Below are 25,464 nucleotides of genomic sequence, written 5' to 3'. Positions count from 1 at the left end.
ATGAATGATTGGGTTAGGCTGGGGGGAGACCCTGCTACAAAAACAAGTTGTGAGTCAATTATTTTTTAAGCCAATATAAAATTAATGGAAAATAATATTTCATTCACTTTCATTCATACCTAGGATGAGGTAGGGGAAGCGGTGGCATCCCAGGAATGATGATGAAGCGTTTGCGCCATTGAATAAATGTCTTCTCTGCTTCTCCTAGTGTCTTCTCCCCATCACCGCCTTCAATGTTAAGAGGAATATTGCTATAACCTTTGAGCACTCTATCGACCAAGACGCTAGCATATCCAGGTTGAATAACTGACCCATGGATTCTTGGTGTCTTCCTTCGGTCTATTGGAGATACAACCCCGATAGCCACCATGATTGATGCATTATTACCATCTGGAATGTGCAGCTCACATGTTGTTAGAGGCTCGATAATGTTATCAACAGGGAAGCACAACCCAGCATAATCTTGAATAACTGGCAGCTCCGTGGAAGCACAACTGCTTTTCATCTGACCAACGGGGCTAATGGTGACTCTCGGCGTTGATTGTGATTGCATTTGACTCATTGCTAGCTGCACTTGCCTCTTGATCTCCTCCTGCATTCTTGCCTCAAGAGATTTTCTAGCTATGCATGTGATAACACATAGAATGTCTCTCTAGATACAATTTTCTCTCTCTCAACATATGGAAATAATTAAGTACATGTATATATACACATAGAAATAATTAAGTACATATATATGTATACATATAGAATCTCTCTCTAGATATGCATGTGATATAGATAGAATTACTAATAAAATATCCAAGTGATATATAGATAGAATTACTAAAATAAAATATGCATGTGATATAGAGATAGAATTACTAATAAAATATGCATGTGTCAATTACAAAAACAAAATAAATCTAACATATAATTACTAAATCCAATTAAATAAAATAACACACATATATCTAGATAGAATTAATTACTAAATCTAATTAAACCTAACATATATACATAGATAGAATTACTAAATCAAAATTAAATCTAACACATATATAGAGAGAGATAGAACAATAATTACTAAATATATCAAAAACTATAATAAAAAACTATCTAAAAAACTATCTAAATAAAGTACTAATTAAATTTTAATACATTTAAATCTAATTAACATATATCAAAAACTATCTAAAAACTAACTAAAAACTAAGAATAAACTACTAATTAAATTTTAATACATTTTAATCTAACATATATATCAAAAACTATCTAAAAACTATCTAAAAAACTATCTAAAAAATATGGCCGAGAGCAGCTAGCTAGCAGGCTAACTGGAGCGGATGGCGGGCGTGCTGGCCGGCCATGGGGCCGAGCTGAGCACCTCGCGCGAGGATGACGTACGGTGGAGACGAGCTCGACGGCCGCCGGGCGGGGCTCGACGACGAGGCCGAGCGGGGGTAGACGACGACGGCGGCACGACAGAGACGAGCTCGATGGCCGGGCGCGGCAGAGACGAGATCGACGTGTAGATCGAAAAGTAGAAGATGAATAGAATAGGAACCGTTCGATATATGACTAAACGCCATTTAGTCCCGGCTGGTAAGCCGAATCGGGACTAAAGGTCCAACCCTTTAGTCCCGGCTCGGCTTACCAGCCGGGACTAAAGGAGCTTTAGTCCCGATTGGTGTTACCAGCCGGGACTAAAGGTATTTTTGGGCGGGTAATTTCGCCCACCCTTTAGTCCCGGTTCCTGGCCTGGGCCGGGACTGAAGGCCTAAAAATTTTGGCAGCCCGCCAGAGTAATTGGAAAGGCCTGGGATTTTGATTTTGTTCTCCTTGTTTAATACTAGGTTAATCAATTAATTCTATAGCAACTTCAATACTTTGCAATATTTATTTTAAAAAATACTATTGATTAACTAATTATTTATTGTAAATAGGAAAATTTTGTAGCCTAAAGTTTTTAATTTCTTTTATGAATATAGAATATAAATGTTACTAATACTAAGTATTTTGTTAATGCAAAAATATATTTGTAACTTAAAATTAATAAAACTAATATTATTCGATAGGAAATTTATTATCACATTCTTGTAACGTCAATGTTTCAATTTTTTCTTGGTTTTTGACAAAAAATAAAGAAAATGTAGTATTTTTGTTTTATAACTTTTCAAATGAAAAAATGGCCTATATAAGGATTGTAGATCTTGATGAGTTGAACAAACTTAATATTCAAAACTTTTCAATTTGAGACAATCTAGGGTTTCGAAAACTAGTTTGTAGGCGTTGAAATTTAAAAATCACAAATTTGAACCGTCTAAACTTTCTCAAATGGAAAGTTGACAAAAACAATAATTGTATATCTTGATGAGCTGAACAAACTTGGTATTCAAAACTTTTCAATTGGAGACAATCTAAGGTTCCGAAAACTAGTTTGTAGACGTCAAAATTTAAAAATGACAAATTTGAACTGTCCAAACTATCTCGAATGAAAAGTTGACCAAAACAACAATTGTAGATATTGATGAGTTTAACAAACTTGGTACTCAAAACTTTTCAATTTAAAGTCATTTAAAGTCCATAATACTAGAGTCAAAGTGTTGTTTTTTCATTTGACCAAATTTAACTTGGTCAAACTTACTCAAATGAGACACTAAATGACCTCAGATGAAAAATCTCTGAATAACAAGTTTGATCATCTCAGCAAGATCTACAATTGTTACATAGCTCATTTTCTCATTTGATAAAGTTTTATCAAACACTAGTCACAAATTCTTGAATCTCATATAGACTTTCTAAAACTATGTCACACACTTGTGAAATTTAAATTACATTTTGTTCAAACTTTCTCAAATGAAAAAATGTACTATATAAGTATTGTAGATCTTGATTAGCTGAACAAACTTAGTATTCAAAACTTTTCAATTTGAGACAATCTAGGATTCCGAAAACTAGTTTGTAGGCGTCAAAATTTAAAAATCATAAATTTGAACCGTCCAAACTTTCTCAAATTGAAAGTTGTCCAAAACAACAATTATATATCTTGATGATTTTAACAAACTTTGTATTCAAAACTTTTCAATTTGAAGTCATTTAGAGTTCATAATACTAGAGTCAAAGTGTTGTTTTTTCATTTGACCAAACTTGCTCAAATGAGACACTAAATGACTTCAGATGAAAAAACTCTGAATACCAAGTTTGATCATCTCAGCAAGATCTACAATTTTTACATAGCTCATTTTCACATTTGAGAAAGTTTTATCAAACACTAGTCACAAATTCTTGAATCTCATATAGACTTTCTAAAACTATATCACACACTTATGAAATTTAAACTACATTTTATTCAAACTTTCTCAAATGAAAAAATGGCCTATATAAGGATTGTATATCTTTATGAGCTGAACAAACTTGGTATTCAAAACTTTTCAATTTGAGACAATCTAGGGTTCCAAAAACTAGTTTGTAGGCGTCGAAATTTAAAAATCATAAATTTGAACCATCCAAACTTTCTCAAATGGAAAGTTGACCAAAACAACAATTGTAGATCTTGATGAGTTTAACAAACTTGGTATTCAAAACTTTTCAATTTGAAGTAATTTAGAGTTCATAATACTAGAGTCAAAGTGTTGTTTTTTCATTTGACCAAATTTGACTTGGTCAAACTTGCTCAAATGAGACACTAAATGACCTCAGATGAAAAAACTATGAATACCAAGTTTGATCATCTCATCAAGATCTACAATTATTACATAGCTCATTTTTCCATTTGAGAAAGTTTTATAAAACACTAGTCATAAATTCTTGAATCTCATATAGACTTTCTAAAACTATGTCACACACTTGTGAAATTTGAACTATATTTTGTTCAAACTTTCTCAAATGAAAAAATGGCCTATATAAGGATTGTATATCTTGATGAGCTGAACAAACTTGGTATTCAAAACGTTTCAATTTGAGACAATCTAGGGTTCCGAAAACTAGTTTGTAGGCGTTGAAATTGAAAAATCACAAATTTGAACCATCCAAACTTTCTCAAATAGAAAGTTGACCAAAACAACAATTGTAGATCTTGACGAGTTTAACAAACTTGGTATCCAAAACTTTTCAATTTGAAGTCAGTTCATAATACTAGAGTCAAAGTGTTGTTTTTTCGTTTGACCAAATTTGACTTGGTCAAACTTGTTCAAATGAGACACTAAATGACCTCAGATGAAAAAACTCTGAATACCAAGTTTGATCATCTCAGCAAGATCTACAATTGTTACATAGCTTATTTTCCCATTTGAGAAAGTTTTATCAAACACTAGTCATAAATTCTTGAATCTCATATAGACTTTCTAAAACTATGTCACAAACTTGTGAAATTTGAAACATATATTAAACATATTACAATGTGAAGTCATAACATATTTCATAATATCCATCTCTAAAACATAATATATTAAACATGCATCGTTGTATCATACGGGTACAACAGTGAATTTCTTCTTGACGTATGACCCTTGGTTATGATCTTGTCGTAACCATGGAGTGTCTTCATCATTTAACATGATGCTTGGATCTTTCTTCACTATGAAGGGTGGAATTTGAACATTTCTTTCATAATCTTCTGACATGTCTGACTTGTCTTCAATTCTCACTATATTTATTTTCCTAGAAAGAACTATGTGGTACTTTGGCTCATTGATCATTGAGTTGATGTCTTTATTTTTTCCTCTCTTTGATTTTGTAGACATGTCTTTCACATAGAACACCTGACTTACATCGGTAGCAAGGACGAATGGTTCGTCTTTGTACCCAATATTGTTGAGGTCCACTGTTGTCATTCCATACTCTTTGTCGACTGTTACCCCTCCTCCGGTCAGCTTCACCCACTAGCACCGGAACAAAGGGACTTTAAAATTAGGTGTGTAGTCTAGTTTCCATATCTCTTCTATGCGGCCATAATATGTTTGTATATTCCCATTTGGATCTATGCCATCTATGCAAACACCACTATTTTGATTGGTGCTCCTTTTATCTTGGGCAACTTTGTAAAATGTATTCCCATTTATCTCGTACCCTTGGTACATGAGGATATGCCACGATGGTTGCCTAGCCAACAAATATAGTTGCTCATGAATATTGTCATCGCCTTGACATTCTTTTCACAACCAACCACTAAAACTTTCCATGTGCTGACGCCTAATCCAAGCTTCAGTCTTCCCTAGAAACTTGGATCGTAAGAACTCCTTATGTATCTCAATGTACGGATGCACTAATGATGAGTTCTGAAGAACTGTGTAGTGTGCTTTATTGAAATAATCGTCTTCCATGCCAATATATGTTTTCTTCCCTAAAGTTTCTTTACCACTGAGTCTCCCCTCGTGTCGCGATTCGGGAACGCCAATTGGGGCAAGGTCAGGAATAAAGTCAACATAGAACTCAATGACCTCCTCTGTTCCATAGCCCTGGGCGATGCTTCCTTCAGGCTTAGAACGGACTTTCACATATTTCTTCAAGACTCCCATAAACCTCTCGAAGGGGAACATGTTATGTAAGAACACAGGTCCAAGAATACTAATCTCCTTCACCAAATGAACTAGGAGGTGTGTCATGATATTAAAGAAGGATGGAGGGAACACCAACTCAAAGCTGACAAGACATTGAACCACATCATTCTATAGAGTAGCTAGTTCCACTAGATTGATTGCCTTCTGAGAAATTGCATTAAGGAATGCACATAGCTTCACGGTGGCTAGACATACATGTGGAGGTAGAATTCCTCTTAAAGCAACTAGAAGCAATTGCGTCATAAGCACGTGGTAGTCGTGAGACCTTAAGTTTAGGAATTTCTTCTCTGGCACATTTATTATACCCTTTATATTGGAGGAGAATCCCGATGGGACCTTGATGCTGCTTAGACATTCGAACATGTTGTCCCTCTCTTCTTTGCTAAGTGTGTAGCTAGCAGGACTTAAGTAATGACGTCCATCATCTGTCTTCTCTGGACGAAGGTTGTCTTGTTCTTTCATGCCCTGCAAGTCCTGGCGTGCTTCAAGTGAATCCTTTGGCTTCCCGTACACACCCATGAATCCTAACAGGTTCACACAAAGATTCTTTGTCAGGTGCATCACGTCGATTGCGTTGCGGACCTCTAGGACTTGCTAATAGGGTAGCTCCCAAAAGATGGACTTCTTCTTCCACATGGGTGCGTGTCCCTTAGCATCTTTGGGAACAAATTCGCTGCCTTGTCCCTTTCCAAATACTACTTTCATATCCTTGACCATTGCGAGTACATCTTCCCTGGTTCAGTTATGAGGCTTCTTCCGGTGGTCTGGCTTACCTTTAAAATGCTTCCCTTTCTTTCTTACTTGGTGATTCAAAGGAAGGAATCAACGATGGCCAAGGTACTCGACCTTTCGACATCATTTCAAATATATACTGTCAAGGTCATCAAAACAATATGTGCATGCATTATATCCTTTGTTTGTCTGACCTGAAAGATTACTTAAAGCAGGCCAATCATTGATTGTTACGAACAATATTGCTCATAGGTCAAAGTGTTCTTGTTTGTACTTATCCCAGACACATACACCTGGTTTGTTCCATAAAACTAGAAGTCCTTCAACTAATGGCTTCAGATAGACATCAATATCGTTGCCAGGTTGCCTCAGACCTTGGATGAGGATCGACATCATAATGAACTTCTGCTTCATGCATAACCATGGAGGAAGGTTGTAGATACATAGAGTAACTGGCCAAGTGCTATGCTCCCCAAAAGGATTCATACCATCTGTACTTAAGGCGAACCTTAAGTTTCTAGCCTCATTTGCAAACTCTGGAAATTCTCTGTCTATCGCTCTCCACTGGAACCCATCAGCTGGGTGTCTCAGCATATTGTCTACCTTACGGTCTTCTTTATGCTATCGCAACAACTTTGCATGGTCTTTATTTCTGAACAAACGTTTTAAGCGTGGTATTATAGGAGCATACCACATAACCTTGGCAGGGATTTTCTTTCTAGGACGTTGTTCACCCTCGATGTCACCAGGATCATTGCGCCTGATCTTATACCACGCTGCTTTACATACCGGGCATTCATCCAAATTCTCGTATTCATTGCCATGGTAGAGGATGCAGTCATTAGGACATGCATGTATCTTCTAGATTTTTAATCATAAAGGGTAGACAACCTTTTTTGCTTCGTACATAGTGGTGGGCAATTCATTTGGCTTCGGAAGCATCTTCTTTATGAGGTTCAATAAATTTCCAAATGCCTTGTCGGATACACCATTCTTTGCCTTCCACTGTAGCAATTCCAGTGTTGTACCTAGCTTTTTTTTGCCCCTCTTCGGCCATCGGGTATAGCAACTTCCTATGATCCTCAAGCATGCGCTCGAACTTAACTTTCTCTTTTTCACTTTCGCATTCTTGTTGTGCATCACGAATGGCATCGCCAAGAGCATCACCGAGATCATCTTCTGCCGCTACCTCTTCTTTGTCTCCCCCATTGTAGTATCATCAAAGGCACCATACTGAGCAATAATGTCATCAATGTCTAAATCTTCTCCTTCACCTTCTTCTATCATGACCCCGCTTTCTCCATGCTTAGTCCAACATATATAGTTTGACATAAAACCTAACTTAAGCAAATGTGAATAAAGACTCATTGAGCTTGAATATTCGTTTAAATTCTTACATAGGGCACATGGACAGCATATGAAACCATCTCGCTTATTTGCCTCGGCCACACCTAAGAAATAGTGCACGCCCTCAATAAAGTCATGGGAGCGGCGATCGGCATTGTACATCCAATGGCATCTGCATTACATGATAAATTATGAAAATCTTGAACATAATTAAGTATTTTATTACACAACATAGATGGCACACACACGGTTGATTAATTAACTAAGCCTAGCTACAACGTAAGCAATCCTAACTATCACTAAACAAACTAAAACTACAATGCACTTCAGTAACATAATTATTTTGTGACCATACGCAACTAAAACAGACAAATCATTCGTCTATTGAATATCAATAAGCTTCTCCTGCTGGCTCACTGCCTCATCAGCAGCAACCGCTACCTCAAGCGCACCCGAATTCTGTACGTATGTAGCATAATCTTCCTCCCAGTACCCACCATCGTATCCATTGCCCTCCCACTGAAATTAAAGCTAAAAAATATTTAGTCAAAAATATTCAAGAAAAGCAGGTCAATTAGCCATAATAATCAAATGCGTAAGAAACTCACATCGCGATCCGGGCACTTGTAGAAAACACGACCCTTGTTGGGTCCCTATCTCTTGACTCGGTACTCCATCACAATCTTCTGCTTACACTTGCCGCAGATAATGAGAGAGAGTTCTGGCCTTAGTCGTTTCGCAACCGAACGAGAGGCCGATGATCCGGTACCAGTTGGCATCTACTTTCTATACTTATTTTTGCAAACTAGTGTAAATTTCACATTTTCTAAAATAATATATTTAAACAAAACTAAAATTATTTATTTATCTAACTAAACCATGAAATATGTACTATGTATAATAGTAAAATATCAAACTATCAAGTGATTTTACTATTGTAAATCATCATGTGATTTTGAGCTAAAAATGACATAGCAATCATAATCAAATCCACCATATCAAGTTACTTTCTATACTTATTTTTGTAAACTATTGTAAATTTCTCATTTCTAAAGTAATATATTAAAAAAAATAAAAATATTTATTTATCTAACTAAACCATGAAATGTACTATATATACTAGCAATACTAAACTATCTAGTGATTTTGATGAACTAATTTAACTTTTGTTTATCCAAACATATATGCAAATCATCATGTGATTTTGAGCTAAAAATGACAAAATCATAATAAAGTCCAACATATAAAGTTACACATGCATCTACATTGCAAAATGAGATAAGCTACTGATAAAACATAAGAGGATTAAGTTTGTTACCTCCAAAATCGAAGAGCAACACCAATGGAGGGGGAGAGAGCAAGAACAACAGCAAGCTGAAGAATAGAGACAGTGAGTTTGAATGGAATGGCTCGGGCTCAGGGAGGAAGAAATGAGCTGGTCTATAGGCCGGGATAATTAGTCCCGGTTAGGGGGCCAAACCGGGACTAAAGATTAATCTTTATTCCCGAAGCATCACCCAAACCGGGACTAAAAGCTTTAGTCCCGGTTTACCTTTAGTCCCGGTTGGTAATACCAGTCGGGACTAAAGATCCCTGCCCCGCGGACGACCGTTGGGCATTACAAACCGGGAGGGCAAAAAATGCCGAGGCTAATGCCAAATTAGGACATCGTTCTAAAGTCTGTTCTCTAGCAGTGCTACCAGGAACGTACGAATTACGAAGCTGCAAGACGTGCTCCAGGGCATGCAGGTCCCTTCTATCTTCCATGCATGTTGCTGTCTATCTTCCATGCATGTTGCTTTCAGTTAATAAACCCTGTTTTGTTAATTCTCTGCAGTACGTCTGTGTCATACCGTGTTCTATCTAATAACCCTTGATTAGAATAATAGATGCTATCTTCCTATAGTCCTAACATACATCTTTGCTCAAACGTTTATCCTTTTGTTAGTAACATCCACTTATATTAGCAACGTTTCGGTCTGTTCTTATGTGGTGACATCATGATTAATCTCTCATGCTGCGGTGATAATGAGCTTCGAACTGGTTTGACACGAGAAAAGCATGGAGGCATGGAATTTTTTGAACGAGTAAAGTATTTGGGAAAATAATTTGATCTTCGTGATCTTGGTTTAGCATGATAAATATCTATATAATGATTAAAAAATTAATGTTTGATCGATTTCTATTGAGTAAATGATAACTAATTTGTAATGGTTTTCAGATGAGCCATCATCATATGCTTGCTATGTTGTGGATGGAACAGGACATCAGATCGCTAGTTCAACAAGGGGCTAGACGAAGGTGACCGAGTTTTGATCCCCAGCAAAGCTACGCTAACATGACATAAAATTGGGTTGGTTGCTTCCTTGCTTATCTTGTTTAATTTCTGCATTATTGCCTGTCACTAGGAGGATGATGTAGGGCTCGCCATTGCTTCTATTATTTGTAATTATATGCTAATTGGTTCGGCATATTAGTTATTCAGAGCTGATTTCGCAGAATCTATGCAACCAGGTGGTTGCTTCAGATGTGAGTTGTCATTCATGAGGCTACCGAGCGAAGATTGTGATTTGGCGAAAGGAACAATACTACCGGTAATCTATATGTTTTTGACCCGTGGTTTATATATTTTTTAGTCTTTTATGCAAGACACGACAGCTATTCTAAGCAATGATAATTTGGACTGTGTTGAACAGTGTCACACCTGATTTTAAGGATAAAATGGGATCATAATCTTATGTGCGCCTAGAGATTAGTTACACACATAAGTCGATAAATTATAGATAGTACCATCACAAGTGTTGTCGGGTTCATAAACCCGGGGTCTCTCATGTACCTGCTTTCCAGCAAAAGCTTGGCCCGGCAGACGACGTTGCGAACGACGCGCAACTCCTGGGCCGGCCCAAATACCTAACGACAGGTCAGAAGGGCGATCCAATCTTCGACCGGAAGGCTTGGCCAAGAGGAACGACACCCGTTTCTGACTCTAGCCCACCTCTTCGACCGGAAGGCCTGGCCAAGAAGGAACAGTGCTCGCTTTCGACTCCGGCCCGCCTCTCCAACCAGAAGGCCTGGCCAAGGAGGAACGTCGCTCGCTTCCGACTTCCACCCGCATCTCTGACCGAAAGGCCTGGCCAAACACCGCTTCCGACTCCGACCTGCCTCTCCGACCGGGGATGCACCGAACCTCTGCTTACAGCTCTTCTCCAACTAGCATAGTCGGAGCCGACTAGAACCAACCGATCGGGGACGCCCGCTCAGTGAGGACCCAGGAAATGGACGGAGCAAGTAAGGCAGGGCATTCAAGTCAACCACAATACGAAGGACCATACCCTGTACACCTATAGTACCGACAGGACATGTCAGAATGGTGCCCTGCAACCTTCCAGGCATGTCAGAACCCAAGCAGTATTATGGGCACCAACGTTTTGCTCGACAGTGTTATGGGCGCCATCAATCCCCATACCAGGCAAACACGGTAAGACCCCCCACATGCCTCTGGGCATCAACAGTGTTATGGGTGCTATCATTTGCCATACATGGTGAATGCGGTAAAAAACTCCCACATGTGTCTGACATAAATAGTATTGTGGGCGCTTACCATCATCTTGTACCCGACGGCGTGGGCAACAAGACATAGTAGCATACGTACTCTCTCTCTCTCTCTCTCGCTTGTAAGGCCATCCCCTTCATCTATAAAAGGGGATATGCTCTCTCCCAATGAAGAGGATCAGTGGACAACTCCCCGATGATCGATCAAGGACTCAACTCCAATGACTCTCCAACTATTCAACCACCCAACGATCAATTTACCCTCTACTAGCTTTAGACACTCTAAGGCTACATAGAGCGCATGCTCGAATACTTAGAGCATGTAGGAGCTCCTGTCACTCTCGGCCATTCGGTCCAGAGTCCGAACAGACCTCTTGCACCCCCATCTTTCTCCCTCTTGTTTGTAACCCCACAACAAACTTCGAGCACATGGGCTCAGGAATAAAGTCATCGACTGACTCAAACTGGATGTAGGGCACGTTGCCTGAACCAGTACAAACCCTATGTCATTGAGTGCTAGGCCACTTCCGATCACAACGTATGACAAAACTACAAATATTTATGTGTTGGTCACTTTCTGCACCGACAGTTGGCGCTGTCCGTGGGGAAGACGCTGTATGTTCACGCTTTTGGTCATCAGATGGCCCACCTCTCTGCCATCTTCACCATGGCGGGCTCAAGCGATACAACTCGCTTTGGCTCATTGGAGTTTCCTGCCCTCCCACCTGTTGGGATGTGGGTTCCTCTCATCTTTGAGCCGTCCCAGGCCTTCCTCTTTGGAAGCCTAGACTTCATCGCCCACTGGCTTGACGTACTACACCTCCATGAGGAGACACTCATTCTGGTGCCCGTCGGAGGAGGCACGTCCTCCGTCGGCTCTAGGACTCCCAGCGACTTCAACGATGAGGCGCCTGCACTTCGCTCCAAGCCTGCGCGGGGCTCAAACCCAACTATGAGTAACATACGCTTTGTTATTTACTCACTATTTACTATCTTTCGTTGATTCTCTGGAGGGACCCTGTTGTCCCTACCACGACCGACATGCGACCGGTTCCCCTATGGCCTCGCATCCCCCATGGAAGTGTATGCCCGAGGGCTCCAAAGGATGCTAGTGCTGCCCCCTCTCACATCCGCATTCGTGGGGCTAGCGAGCTATGCTCCTACCTCTTTTCACGACCTCATAGATGACAATGATGCGAGCGACGGCTCCAACATCAGTGAGGTCGCGGCACCTAGCCACCCTCTATCCTGAGAGTGTGCTATGGCGAACGCTTCAGGACAGCCACTGGTGGTGGCGGAGTCTCTACAGACCCACACCCCTCCAGACCCTCGCATAGATGCCCTCGCATGTGCCCGGAAGCATGGCGAGGAGCTACGACAAAGGTGGCAGAACCAATCGCCACCTGCGCCGGCATGCTCGGCACACCACGATGCGCCCCATGCGTGTAACCCGGCGAGCGGCGCCTAGGGTCGTGCCCGCCAGGTTCAGCACAACATCATCGATGAGGGGAACGATCCCATATAGTTCACTCGGGCTAGTCAGAACATCACCACGGTGGCGATGCTTCTGTGTGGCCTTCCCAAGCCCATCGACCCACAGGAACAGGCGGTCCACCGAAACCTTTAGGCACTGGTGGAGACCGCCGCCGTTCAACAGGAGGAAAGGTTCATGTTGTGACACCGACTCATGGCCTCTCTCCCCACCAGGGGAGCGGGGACGCACCAGATAAATCGCTCCATCTGCTCGCCACTATAGCCGCTAGGCGCAAAATAGGAGGGTGCAGCTATGTCATGGCCTGACCAGGTGCCCGCTCCACACCGGCCACCTGTGCGCAAACACCTCGGGCTGAACCGAGATGCTCACAACGTCATCAACAACCGGCATCGGTCTTGACATGATGATGACGTCCATCGTGCGGCGGTGAGAGTAGGCGACACGGTGAAGGTCGAGATGGCGGACTAGAGGGGGGTGAATAGTCTTTTCTAAACCTTAATCGCGTCGGCTAACCAATACAAATGCGGAATTAAAACTATCGGTCTAGCCAATACTACACCCCTCTATATATGTTCACTAGCACCTTGCAAAGATACTAATCATGCAACTAAGGTGTCGGGCTAGCTAGAGCTCTCCTAAACAATTCTAGGAGTAAGGTTACACAAACCTATGCCACTAGTACTTTAAGCAACAAGGGAGCTCCTATACATGCTAGTAAGCAAAAGCACAAAGCTAACTAAGCTCACTAGCAATGCTCAATAACAAGGCAACCAATGCCTAATTAGAGAGCGCAAATACTTAGCTACACAAACTAAGCAATGTGACTAATAAGGTTACTAAAACCAAATTAGCCACGCAAGGGAGCTACTTCTATGCTACACAAGCAAGAAGGTAATTAGCAAGTTACACAAGCTATCTAATTACAAGAGCAACTACACAAGCTTAATATGTATAAAAGTAATTGCAAGCTTGTGTAATGGGGATGCAAACCAACGGGAAGAACAAGGTTGACACGGTGATTTTTCTCTCGAGGTTCATGTGTTTGCCAACACGCTAGTCCCCGTTGTGTCGACCGCTCATTTGGCGGTTCGGCGGCTAATTGGCATCACCCACCAAGCCCGCACGTCGGGCACCACAAGAACCTACCCCGGAAGTGAGGGTAGCTCAATGACACGCTTTACTAATGTTGCTCTTTGCGGCTCCCGCGGGGCGAGCACAATGCCCCTCACAAAGCACTTCTCTGAAGCCCCGCACAAGCTTTTTGCGCGCTTCGATAGAGACCACCACCAAGCCGTCTAGGAGGTGGCAACCTCCAAGAGTAACAAGCACCACCGGCTTGCAACTTGATCACCTAGTGCCACTCGATGCAACCTCACGATGCAATCGCACTAGAATCGCTCACTCACACAATCGATTTATCACTATCAAGTATATGTGTGATGGAGGGCTCCCAAGCACTCACAAGCATGGACACTAAGTCCCCTTAGGTGCTCAGCACCAGCCATGGCCGAAAGCCACTTCTATTTATAGCCCCAAGGGCTAAACTAGCCGTTACCCCTTCACTAGGCAAAAATCAGGCCGACCGGACGCTCCGGACGTGTTGACCGGATGCTGGACCTCAGCGTCCGGTCGCCCACAGACGGCCACGTGTCCCGATTCCAACGGTCACTTGACTTGACCAGACGTAGCAGCTTCAATTGACCGAACGCTGGACCCCAGCGTCCGGTCATTTCCAGTAAGGTACCCGAGGTGTATTTCTTCGACCGGACGCGTCCGGTCGCACATGATCAAACACAACCCAGCGTCCGGTCACACTCCAGCTTCTGCGTCACCGTACGTCAACCTGACCAGACGCACCCTGCCAGCGTCCGGTGCTTTTAGACCCAGCGTCCGATCAGTTGACCGATGCCAGCGTCTTCGCGATCAACTCGTTTTCACTTCTAACTTCTTCACCCTTGCTCCAATGTGCCAACCATAAGAACTTGCATCCGGTGCAATAGAAAATAGGCATTCCATTTTCCCGAAAGCGCTGAATCCCACCGAGCAAGCTCGGCGGGAGGGAGAGAAGGACCCAAACCCATCTCAACCCTGCAAACACCACCTCCTTTGTAGATGTGCCAACACCACCAAGTGTACACCACCATGTGTATGTGTGTTAGCTTTTCATAATCATTTCCCAAAGGATGTTAGCCACTCAACTTGCCATGCCACTTGATCCTAGCGACGATGCAAAGTTAGATCACTCGAGTGGCACTAGATGACCGATATGCAAACAAGTTTGCCCCTCTTGATAGTACGGCCATCTATCCTAAACCCGATCATAAACTTCTCTACACACCTATGACCTGTAGAATGAAATGCCCTAGGTTATACCTTTGCCTTGCGCATTCCATTCCATCTCCTTCAATGTTGATGCAACACATGCACCAACATGATCAACAATGATATGATCCACTTCATATCATCACATGATCATATTGGTTCATCGATCTTGACTTCACTTGCTCTTCACCGTTGCCATCGTCCATCGGCACCAAGCCTTGCTCAAGCTTCACCGCCACGTGGTCCATCACTCCAAAGCCTTCGACTTGCCCTTCACGCTTGCAACAGGTGCATCAAGCCAAGTCTTGTCTTGATCTTCTCCAGCTTGATCACATGACTCAATGTCATATCTCATGTGCAATAAGCTCCTTCATCATCACATGTGTGAGCTTTGCAACATTTCCAAGCCATTTTCACCTCCATGGCATATGTTGCTCATACACATGTACCTGTGGACTAATCACCTATGTATCTCACATAAACACAATTAGTCCACCTAAGTTGTCACTCAATTACCAAAACAAAACAAGGACCTTTCACACGGGCTTTGATTGGACCATCAAAGGGATCGGTGAAACGCACCCCAGGCGTGGTCACCGACCCAACGACTAGAGTCCTAGCCCGGATGGCCTGAGACCATGGGCCTTTGGCCGGTGCATCTAGAGAGCACCGTTCCCATAGCACTTCCGACCGCCTACCAACATCGCCAAGTATACCAGGGAGACAAACCCCGGTATATGGCTCGAAGACTTTTGGCTCGCCTGCTGAGCCAAAGAAGTGGATGATGACCACTTCATCATTCAATACCTCCCCATTTGTGTGGGGGAACATGTTCGAGCATGGCTCATATTCCTCCCGCATTTGTGTGGGGGTATGGCCCCCGAATACCTATGGTAGACCACATGGGCTGTGCCCCCAGGGGTGGCCTAGCCCACAAGATCAAGGCGTGCACAGTGCTGCTCGGCGTGCACCGCAAGACATTATATAGTACCAAATAGGGTACTTACCTTGTAACCCTGCTCCTCTAGACTATATAAGGAGAGGCACAGGTCCCCTAGCGGACATGATCCATCCAGATCTATGTAATACATCTCAATACAATACACCAAAGACACAAGACGTAGGGTATTACGTCGATCAAATGGCCCGAACCTGCCTAAATCACTGTCTCTGCGCCTTGTGTCACCATCTGGTTCTTGATTACGTGCACCCCCACTAACAAATCTACCATCATGGGATACCCCTCGGTGGACTACCGATGATATTCTATCGACAGTTGGCGCGCTAGGTAGGGGTGTGCGCTTGATCCATGGCGAGCCAGATGGACCTCAAATCAACAACGCGTTCTCGTCATCAATCTTGTGGAGATCCATCCCGATCGACGGTAATGATTCATCGCTGGCTACATTAGCCCCCTGTGACTGTAGATCTAATCTCGGAACCACCTCTGAGGTCACCTTCATCAACAACTCGCTGCTCGCTTCCTCGCTACCAGAGGAGGCAGATCAACAACGATGATCTGATCGTATCCATCGATCGGATCGGTCCGAAACTCATCGATTGCCTCTCCATCGCCAAATTGGCTCTGGACACTCCGGTTCAGTGCCAACCACCCTCTGATCTTGATCTATTGGAGGCTGCTAAGGAAACTCCAGGGGTTATGGCCCTACCCTTCGAGTTCACCAATGCTGCCGCTGCTTACCAACATGCCCTGAGGGGCAGATTCGCCGACCAGGTTAAAGACGTCCATCCTCTCGTTGACCCGATAGCGCCGTATGTCGTTGACCAGACGTTCTATCTAAAGCTAAGTCATGTTTTAATATTCTTCTAAATATTCTCCAATCTTCGTTAATCGCCATAATGTTTCTTTGAGCTGTTTTCTCCATATTTGCTCTCCAAACGATTTTTCGAACCCTCGAACAGTCATGTTGATGCTCGGACGCCTTCAGAGATGGCCATGTCTCTGGCTCCTCTCTACACTTACTACGGGCTCCGTGCTCTGCGTTATGGGTGGTTAGCAGTGGCTCCTTAGTCACACCTGTTCCTCCTACACATGCACGGGCTCCACGCTCGACGTTATGGACTATGGGCTTGCTAGGGATTGAGACTTAACTGTTCGGGTGGTTTATATTAAACATAAATATAATTTCACACCAACTGATCACCGAACTGCATACGCCATTTCATCACCATTGCTGATTTTTCTCCAGAGTTCATTTATTTTTACATCATGTACTACCCGTTCTACATGTTTGTATTGCAGGATCATCGTCCAAGTGATCGGACCACCTGGTGCTCAGACTTCTCCACCGATCAACTGGTCGGACCACTTGGTTCATGGACTCCATCACCGACCAGTTGATTAGACTATTCACCGGTCGCTTCTACTCAATGCTCACTTCATCGCCGACCAGTTGACTAGACTGTTCGTCGCTCATGCTTCATCGCCAGCTACGCCGGTTACTCCTCGGCGCTCGGTTTCTTTGTGCTCGAGGACTAAGTGGGCACACTTTATCGCACAGACGTCATTAGCTACGTCGGTGCTCGGACCTCACTGCCTACGCCTAGGACTCCTCGCTCCTTGGTGCTTGGTCATTGCCAGCGACGTTGGGGACTCCTCGGTGCTCGGTCATCGCCAGCGACGCCGGGGACTCCTCGCTCCTCGGTGCTCGAACATCGTCAGCGATGCCAAGGACTCCTCACTCCTTGGTGCCTGGACATCGCCAACAATGCCGAGGACTCCTCGCTCCTCGGTGCTCGGACATCGCCAGAGATGCCGAGGACTCCTTACTCCTCGGTGCTCGGACATCGCCAACGACGCCGAGGACTCCTCGCTCCTCGGTGCTTGGACATCACCAGTGACACCGGGGATTCCTCGCTCCTTGGTGCTCGGACATCGCCAGCGATGCTAGGGACTCCTCGCTCCTCGGTGCTCGGTCATCGCTAGTGACGCCGAGGACTCCTCGCTCCTCGGTGCTCAGTCATCGCCAGTGACGCCGGGGACTCCTCGGTGCTTAGACATTGTCGCCTACGCTAGGGACTCATCGATGCTCGAACATCGCCAGCGACGCCGAGGACTCCTCGCTTGTTGGTGCTCAGACATCACTAGCAATGCCGGGCACTCCTCACTCCTCGGTGCTCGGACATCGCCAGCGACGCCAGGGACTTTTCGCTCCTCGGTTCTCAGACATCGCCAGCGACGCCGGGGACTCCTCGCTCCTCGGTGCTCGGACATCGCCAGTGACGCTAGGGACTCCTCGCTCCTCAGTGCTCGGACATCGCCAGTGACACCAGGGACTCCTCGCTCCTCGGTGCTTGAACATCGCCAACGACGTCGGGGACTCCTCGCTCCTTGGTGCTTGGACATCGCTAGTGACGCCAGGGACTCCTCGCCCCTCGGTGCTCGGACATCGCCAGCAACGCCAGGGAGTCCTCTCTCCTTAGTGCTCGGTCATTGCCAGCGACACCGGGGACTCCTCACTCCTCGGTGCTCGGACATTGCCACCTACACCGGGGACTCCTCGCTCCTCGGTGCTTGGTCATGGCCAGCGACATCGGGGACTCCTCGCTCCTCGGTGCTCGGTCATCGCCAGCGACATCGGGGACTCCTCGCTCCTTGGTGCTCGGTCATCGCCAACGACACCGAGGACTCCTCACTCCTCGGTGCTCGGTCATCACCAGCGACGTCGAGGACTCCTCACTCCTCGGTGCTCGGTCATCGCCAGCGACGTTGAGGACTCCTCGCTCCTCGGTGCTTGGTCATCGCTAGCGACACCGAGGACTCCTCGCTCCTTGGTGCTCGGTCATCGCCAGCGACGCCGGGGACTCCTCGCTCCCCGGTGCTCGATCATCACCAGCGACGCTGAGGACTCCTGGCTCCTTGGTGCTCGGTCATCGCCAGCGACACCGGGGACTTCAGCTCCTCGGTGCTTAGTCATCGCCAGCAACACCGAGGACTCCTCACTCCTTGGTGCTCGTTCATCGCCAGCGACGCCGGGGACTCCTCGCTCCTCGGTGCTCGATCATCGCCAGCGATGCCAGGGACTCCCTTGGTGGTCGGATCTTGCTACGTCTCATCGGTGTGCTATCAAGCTGCTCCATGCTATTCGGATCAGGGTATTGATCTTGGGCAGCACGTCTAGGGTCTTGATACGCACATGTCAGACAATGTCGGCAAGCTTTTAGACTTGTTTTTCATTGACCCTGCTACAAGATTCATTCTTCATCTTCCAGCAGGCTCAGGGACTAAGTGGGCACACTTCACCTTGCGGTGAATATGCTTGTTCTTATCTTGAGGCTATGCCTAGGGACTAGCTGCCTGCTTGGCTAGTCTTCTACTTTTTGACCCTAGCACCACATGACTGCATCACCTACTGTCAGGCTCGGGGACTAGCTGTGGGGGTATGGCCCTCGGATACCCACGGCAGACCACATGGGCTATGCCCCAGGGGTGGCCTAGCCCACAAGATCAAGGCGTGCACGGTGCTGCTCGGCGTGCACCACAAGACATTGTATAGTACCAAATAGGATACTTACCTTGTAACCCTACTCCTCCAAACTATATAAGGAGAGACAGGGGTCCCCTAGCGAACACGATCCATCTAGATCTATCTAATACATCTCAATACAATACACCAAAGATTAGATGGCCTGAACTTGTCTAAATCGCTGTCTCTGCGCCTTGTGTCACCATCTGGTTCCTAATTATGCGCACCCCCACCGACAAATCTACCATCGTGGGATACCCCTCGGTGGACTGCCGACGATATTCTGTCGACAGCCTACCAACATCACCAAGTATACCAGGGAGATGAACCCCGGTATGGCTCGAAGACTTCTGGCTCGCCTGCTGAGCCAAAGATGTGGATGATGACCACTTCATCATTCAGTACCTCCCAATTTGTGTGGGGGAACATGTTCGAGCATGGCTCAAATTTCTCTCGCACGACAGCATCCGTGACTAGGAGGACCTCAAGAGGGTCTTCATTGGGAACTTTTAGGGGACGTATGTCCACCCTAGGAACTCCTGAGACCTCAAGAGCTGCCAGTAGGAACCTAATGAGTCCCTGCGGGATTACATCTATAGGTTCTCAAACCAGTGCAACTCCCTACCTGATGTCGTTGATGTGGACGTCATCAGCGCATTCCTCTCTAGGACAACCTGCGAGTCCCTGATCCATAAGCTTGGCTACCTAAAGCCCTATACCACCCATGACCTACTCGACATCACCACAAACCACGCCTTCGGTGAGGAGGAGGTCAGAGCAGTCTTCAATGGAGGCCAAGACAAGGGCAAGGCCAAGCACGAGGACCAAGATGAGGGCCCCTCCATGGAGAGGGGTAGGAAGAATAAGAAGGATCGATGCTGAATAGCCAACTCTATGTTGGTTGTCATAGCTGATCGCACGGGCAAGCAGCCCCAGCAGGGCCTGCCTGACCACTTCGATAAGCTCATGGATAGCCCATGCACCAACCATGCTTACCCCGTCAAGCACCTCTACAAGGACTGCGAGCTGCTCAAGCGTTTCCTACGATAGGCGGCGGGCCAAAAGAAGGAAAAGGCAAGGAGGCAGCAACCAAGAAAGGAGGTGCGGCGGGCAATGATGGGGACTGCTTCCCCAACCCTGTGGAATGCATCTGGATCTTTAGGGGATCCGATGCCATCTACTCCAAGCACCAGCACAAAGTGTGCTACCAAGAGGCATGCATCGCTGAAATGGCCATCCCCTCCTTCCTTCGCTGGTCAGAATCTTTTGATCAAAGGGACCATCCATCCCACGTTGCTAGACCAGGACGCTACCCGCTCAGCATCGACCCTATTGTCCACAAGAAGTGCCTCACCAAGGTGCTAATGGACGGAGGCAGCGGCCTTAACATCCTCTACATTGACACCCTCGACGTCATGCGCATCCCTCGGTCGGAGCTCCGCCAGGCGAGCTCTCTCTTCCACAGTGTGATCCCAGGAGCACTGGCATACTCGCTCAGGCAGATCGACCTACCCGTCACATTTGATGATCAAGCCAACTTCCGCTCGGAGGTGCTCACCTTCGAGGTGGTGGACTTCATAGGGTCTTACCACGCCATCTTGGTGCCCATGCTATGCCAAGTTCATGGCGATCCCCAACTACACCTACCTAAAGCTGAAGATGCCAGGACCGAATGGCGTCATCACTGTGGGTAGCACCTTCTCACATTCCTTCATGTGCAACCACGAGCATTTCGAGCTCGCCACTACCGTCATCAACTCTTCTGAGCTCTCGTGGCTCAGGGAGTCATTGACCCCAGCAGTCCTAGACTACAACAAACCAACCCCCTCGACGGCCTTCTGCCCACTCGAGGAGACTAAGGCGGTGGGGATTGACCCCACTGACCCAACCAAAATGGTGCGGATCGAGACCTAGCTCCCGGCCAAATAGGAATGCGAGCTCATCGACTTCCTGCATGCCAATCGTGATGTCTTCGCATGGAAACCATTTTACTTGCTGGGCATACCGTGGGACATCACCGAGTACGCACTGTGCCTCATCCCAGGCTCAAAGCCCACTAAGCAATGCCTGCGCTACTTTGACGATGAGAGGTGCAAGGCCATAGGTGAGGAGGTCACCAAACTCCTGCCAACTGGATTCATCAGAGAGGTATTCCACTCCGACTAGCTTGTCAATCCTGTTCTTGTTAAAAAGAAGACTGAGAAATGGAGAATGTGAATTGATTATACTGGCCTCAACAAAATGTGTCCAAAGGATCACTTTCCTTTGCCGCGCATAGACCCGATAGTCGACTCCACCTCGGAATGTGAGATCCTCTCCTTTCTGGATGCCTACTCAGGCTATCACCAGATCACAATGAAAGAGACTGATCTGGTCACAACCTCATTCATCACCCCGTATGGTTCATACTATTACATAACCATGCCCTTTGTTCTGAAGAACACTGGCGCCACCTACCAAAGGTGCATGCAGCAATGCTTCGCCGATCAAATCGACTTGCTCGATCAGCCTGATCAAGCCAAGCGGCTGAAATCAACAATCGCCGTCTATGTTGATGACATAGTGGTCAAAACAGCTCAACCTTGTGACCTGATCGCAAACTTGGCCATGACATTCGTGAACCTCCAGAGGTTCAACATCAAATTGAATCCTAAAAAATGGGTTTTTGGGGTTTCGAAAGGGAAGCTGCTATGATACATCATGTCCGAACACGGTATCGAGGCCAACCCCAAAAAAATTGTAGCCATCTCTAACATGGGCCCTATACGTAATGTCAAGGGTGTACAAAGGCTCACTGGCTATCTAGCTGCCCTAAGTCGGTTCATCTCCCAGCTTGGCAAGCGAGGGATGCCTCTCTACAAGCTACTCAAAAGGACAGACACATTTGTCTAGACTGAAGAAGCACAACAGGCTTTGGAGAGCCTCAAAGCGTCACTAACGTCAGCCTAATCATTGTCGCTCCCAAACTAGGAGAACCCCTCCTCCTCTACATCGCGGCAAGAAACCACGTGCCCTAGTCATTGAAAGGGAGGAGCTGAGACACCACCTTAAGGTCCATTGACCTGTATACTTCATCAGAGAGGTACTCACTGACCCCAAGGTCCGGTACCCCCAGGTGCAAAAACTCCTATACGTTGTGTTGATGGCGACCCGGAAGCTCCTGCACTACTTCACCGACCATGAAGTCACGATCATCACTTCATACCCGCTTGGAGACATCATCTGCAACCGCGACGCCATAGGACAGATCTCCAAGTGGGCCCTCAAACTCATGGGCCACAAAATCAGGTATATCCCCCATACCGCTATTAAGTCTCAGGCTCTCGCAGATTTTGTCGCCAAATGGACGGAGGTCCAGCTACCGACCCCGGATGTCACCCACGAGTACTGGATGATGTACTTCAATGGGTCCATAATGGTGCCTGGCTCGGGGGTTGGGGTGGTTCTGATCTCCTTGGATGGGAGTAGGCTCCGCTACGCTATCCCCCTCCATTGTTCAGCCTCAAACAACACCGCAGAATATGAGGCCCTCATCAATGGACTACGCATCGCCATCGAGCTTGGCGCTATGTGACTCTACATTCATGGTGACTCAGAGCTGGTCGTCGACCAGGTCATGAAGGAGTCCTCCTGCAAAAGCCCCCTCATGGTAGCATACTGCCAAGAGGTGCGAAAGCTTGAGGACAAATTCTAGGGGATCGAGTTGCATCACGTCCCCCGAAAGGACAACGATGCCACTGATTTTCTCACAAAATTAGCTGCTAGGCGGGATCCGTCTCTGAGTGGGGTCTTCAACCACAACCTCCATGAACCATCCGCCTGCATCCTAGAAGGTCTGATCCAGACACACCCCGATGCCAACCCAGCGCTCGGGGGCTCTAACCTCGACGCTAAACCGGCGCTTGGGGGCTCTGACCCTAGTGACTCCATGATGACATCGTCCGCCGACATCACCATGTTGGCACTCTATCGAACTGACTGGTGAGCACTGCTACTCACCTACCTCCTCGAGGAGGTTCTCCCACCCAAAAGGACTGAAGCTCGATGGATCGCTTGACACACCAAGACATTCATTGCCATCGGTGATGAACTCCACAAGAGAAGTCCATCAGGGGTACTCATGAAGTGCATCCCTACCAACCAAGGGAACCAGCTCCTCCTCGAGGTCCATGCCCAAATCTATGGACATCACACAGCCTCGAGGTCGCTGGTTAGAAAAGCCTTTCGCCAAGGTTTTTACTAGCCCACCACACTATGAGATGCAGAGGAGGTCATTCATAGGTGCGAGGGATGCCAGTTCTATGCTCGGCAAACTCATTTGCTAGCATAGGAGCTCCAAACCATCCCCATCACCTAGCCGTTCGTGGTCTGGGGCCTCGACATGGTAGGAACCCTCAAAAAGGGCTCGGGTGGCTTCACTCACCTACTCGTAGCTGTTGACAAATTCACCAAGTGGATAGAGGTGAAGCCCATCACCAACATCCGCTCAGAAGAGGTGGTCAAATTCTTCCTCGACATCATCTACCAGTTCGGTGTTCCTAACTGTATCATCACTGACCACGGAACTAACTTCACTGGGAAGAAGTTCCTGGACTTCAGTGATGGATATGGCATTAGGATGGACTGTGCCTCAGTCTGACATCCATGTACTAATGGTCAGGTCGAGCGTACCAATGGCATGGTCCTCCAAGGACTTAAGCCACACATCTTCGACCGACTCAACAAGTATGCCGGGCGATGGGTTGCAGAGGTCCCAACAATCCTCTGTAGCCTGAGAACAACCCTGAACTGATAAACAGGGTTCACACCCTTCTTCCTGGCCTACGGAGCTAAAGCAGTGCTGCCCTCCGACATTGACCACAGCACCCCAAGAGTGAAGGCCTTTGACCGTGACCGAACCACAGAGGCTCAACAAGATGCAGTTGACCTACTTGAGGAGGCCTGCGAAACGACCGTCATCCACTCCGCTCGCTACCAGGAGACTCTCCGCAGGTACCACAAGAGGAAAATCAGAGGAAGGATCCTCGAGGTCAGAGACCTTGTGCTTTGAAGGACCCAATCAACCAAGGAGAAGCACAAACTTCTCTCCGCCATGGGAAGGACCCTATATGGTGATCGAAGTGATCTGACCGGGTGCCTACCAACTGAAGGACGACAATGGCTATGTTCTCAACAACACTTGGAACATCGAACAGTTACATCGTTTCTTCCCCTAAAATTTGATCTTTACCATTTTTCTTTCATTCAACGTTCGCACCTGCAAAGCACCCTGGCCCAAACACTTTTTGGCCTAGGTCGCTCGGGGCTCCACGAGGGTGCAATACCACCTCTCTTTTTTACTATCATATGGTAAATACCTTTCTACCCGAATGAAAGGGTAGTCCACTCCTTTAATTACCTTACGTAACTTTGCTTAAAATATTTTGACCGATCGCACCCTGCCTCTACCTATGGTTACGAGCAGCTGAGCCTCATGGGCCACACCCGGGCTCTTAAGGTTTCAGCCTACAGGACGAACGGGCAGGTGCAAAAAAGAAAGAATAAAAAACAAAATTATGCTAAGGTAAAAATAAGGAACGGACAGGACAAGCTTTCCCAAATGAAGTAATTCATCACAAAACGAAAATTGATGTATTCGTCAATACAACTGTTCACACAGAGGCTCCCTCAAAAACTTAAACTATTATATCTGTTGGCTACTTCTACTGTTCCCCAAGCGCATAGATGGCGTCCATGCTCCAGTCATCGGTGTACCCTCTACAGATAGCAGCAAAGTCCAGGTCCAGGTGTCTTCCAGAGGCAGGCACCAAGTACCTCAACAAGTTCATAAGTTCATGGGCATCATCCAAGAGCGTTTACTACCACCAGACATAACCACCACTGCAAGGGCCCCGCCTGGTTCTGCTCCCTCGACTTCACCGAGCGCAATGGGTACCTCAAGGGCATCGCACCCATAGATGCTTAGCAGAAGAGCATGGACCTCTAGACT

The sequence above is a fragment of the Miscanthus floridulus genome, chromosome 15, assembly GCF_019320115.1.
Source record: "Miscanthus floridulus cultivar M001 chromosome 15, ASM1932011v1, whole genome shotgun sequence".
NCBI classification, from domain to species: domain Eukaryota; kingdom Viridiplantae; phylum Streptophyta; class Magnoliopsida; order Poales; family Poaceae; genus Miscanthus; species Miscanthus floridulus.
The sequence above is the reverse complement of the archived record's forward strand: the minus strand, read 5'-3'. Positions refer to the sequence as shown.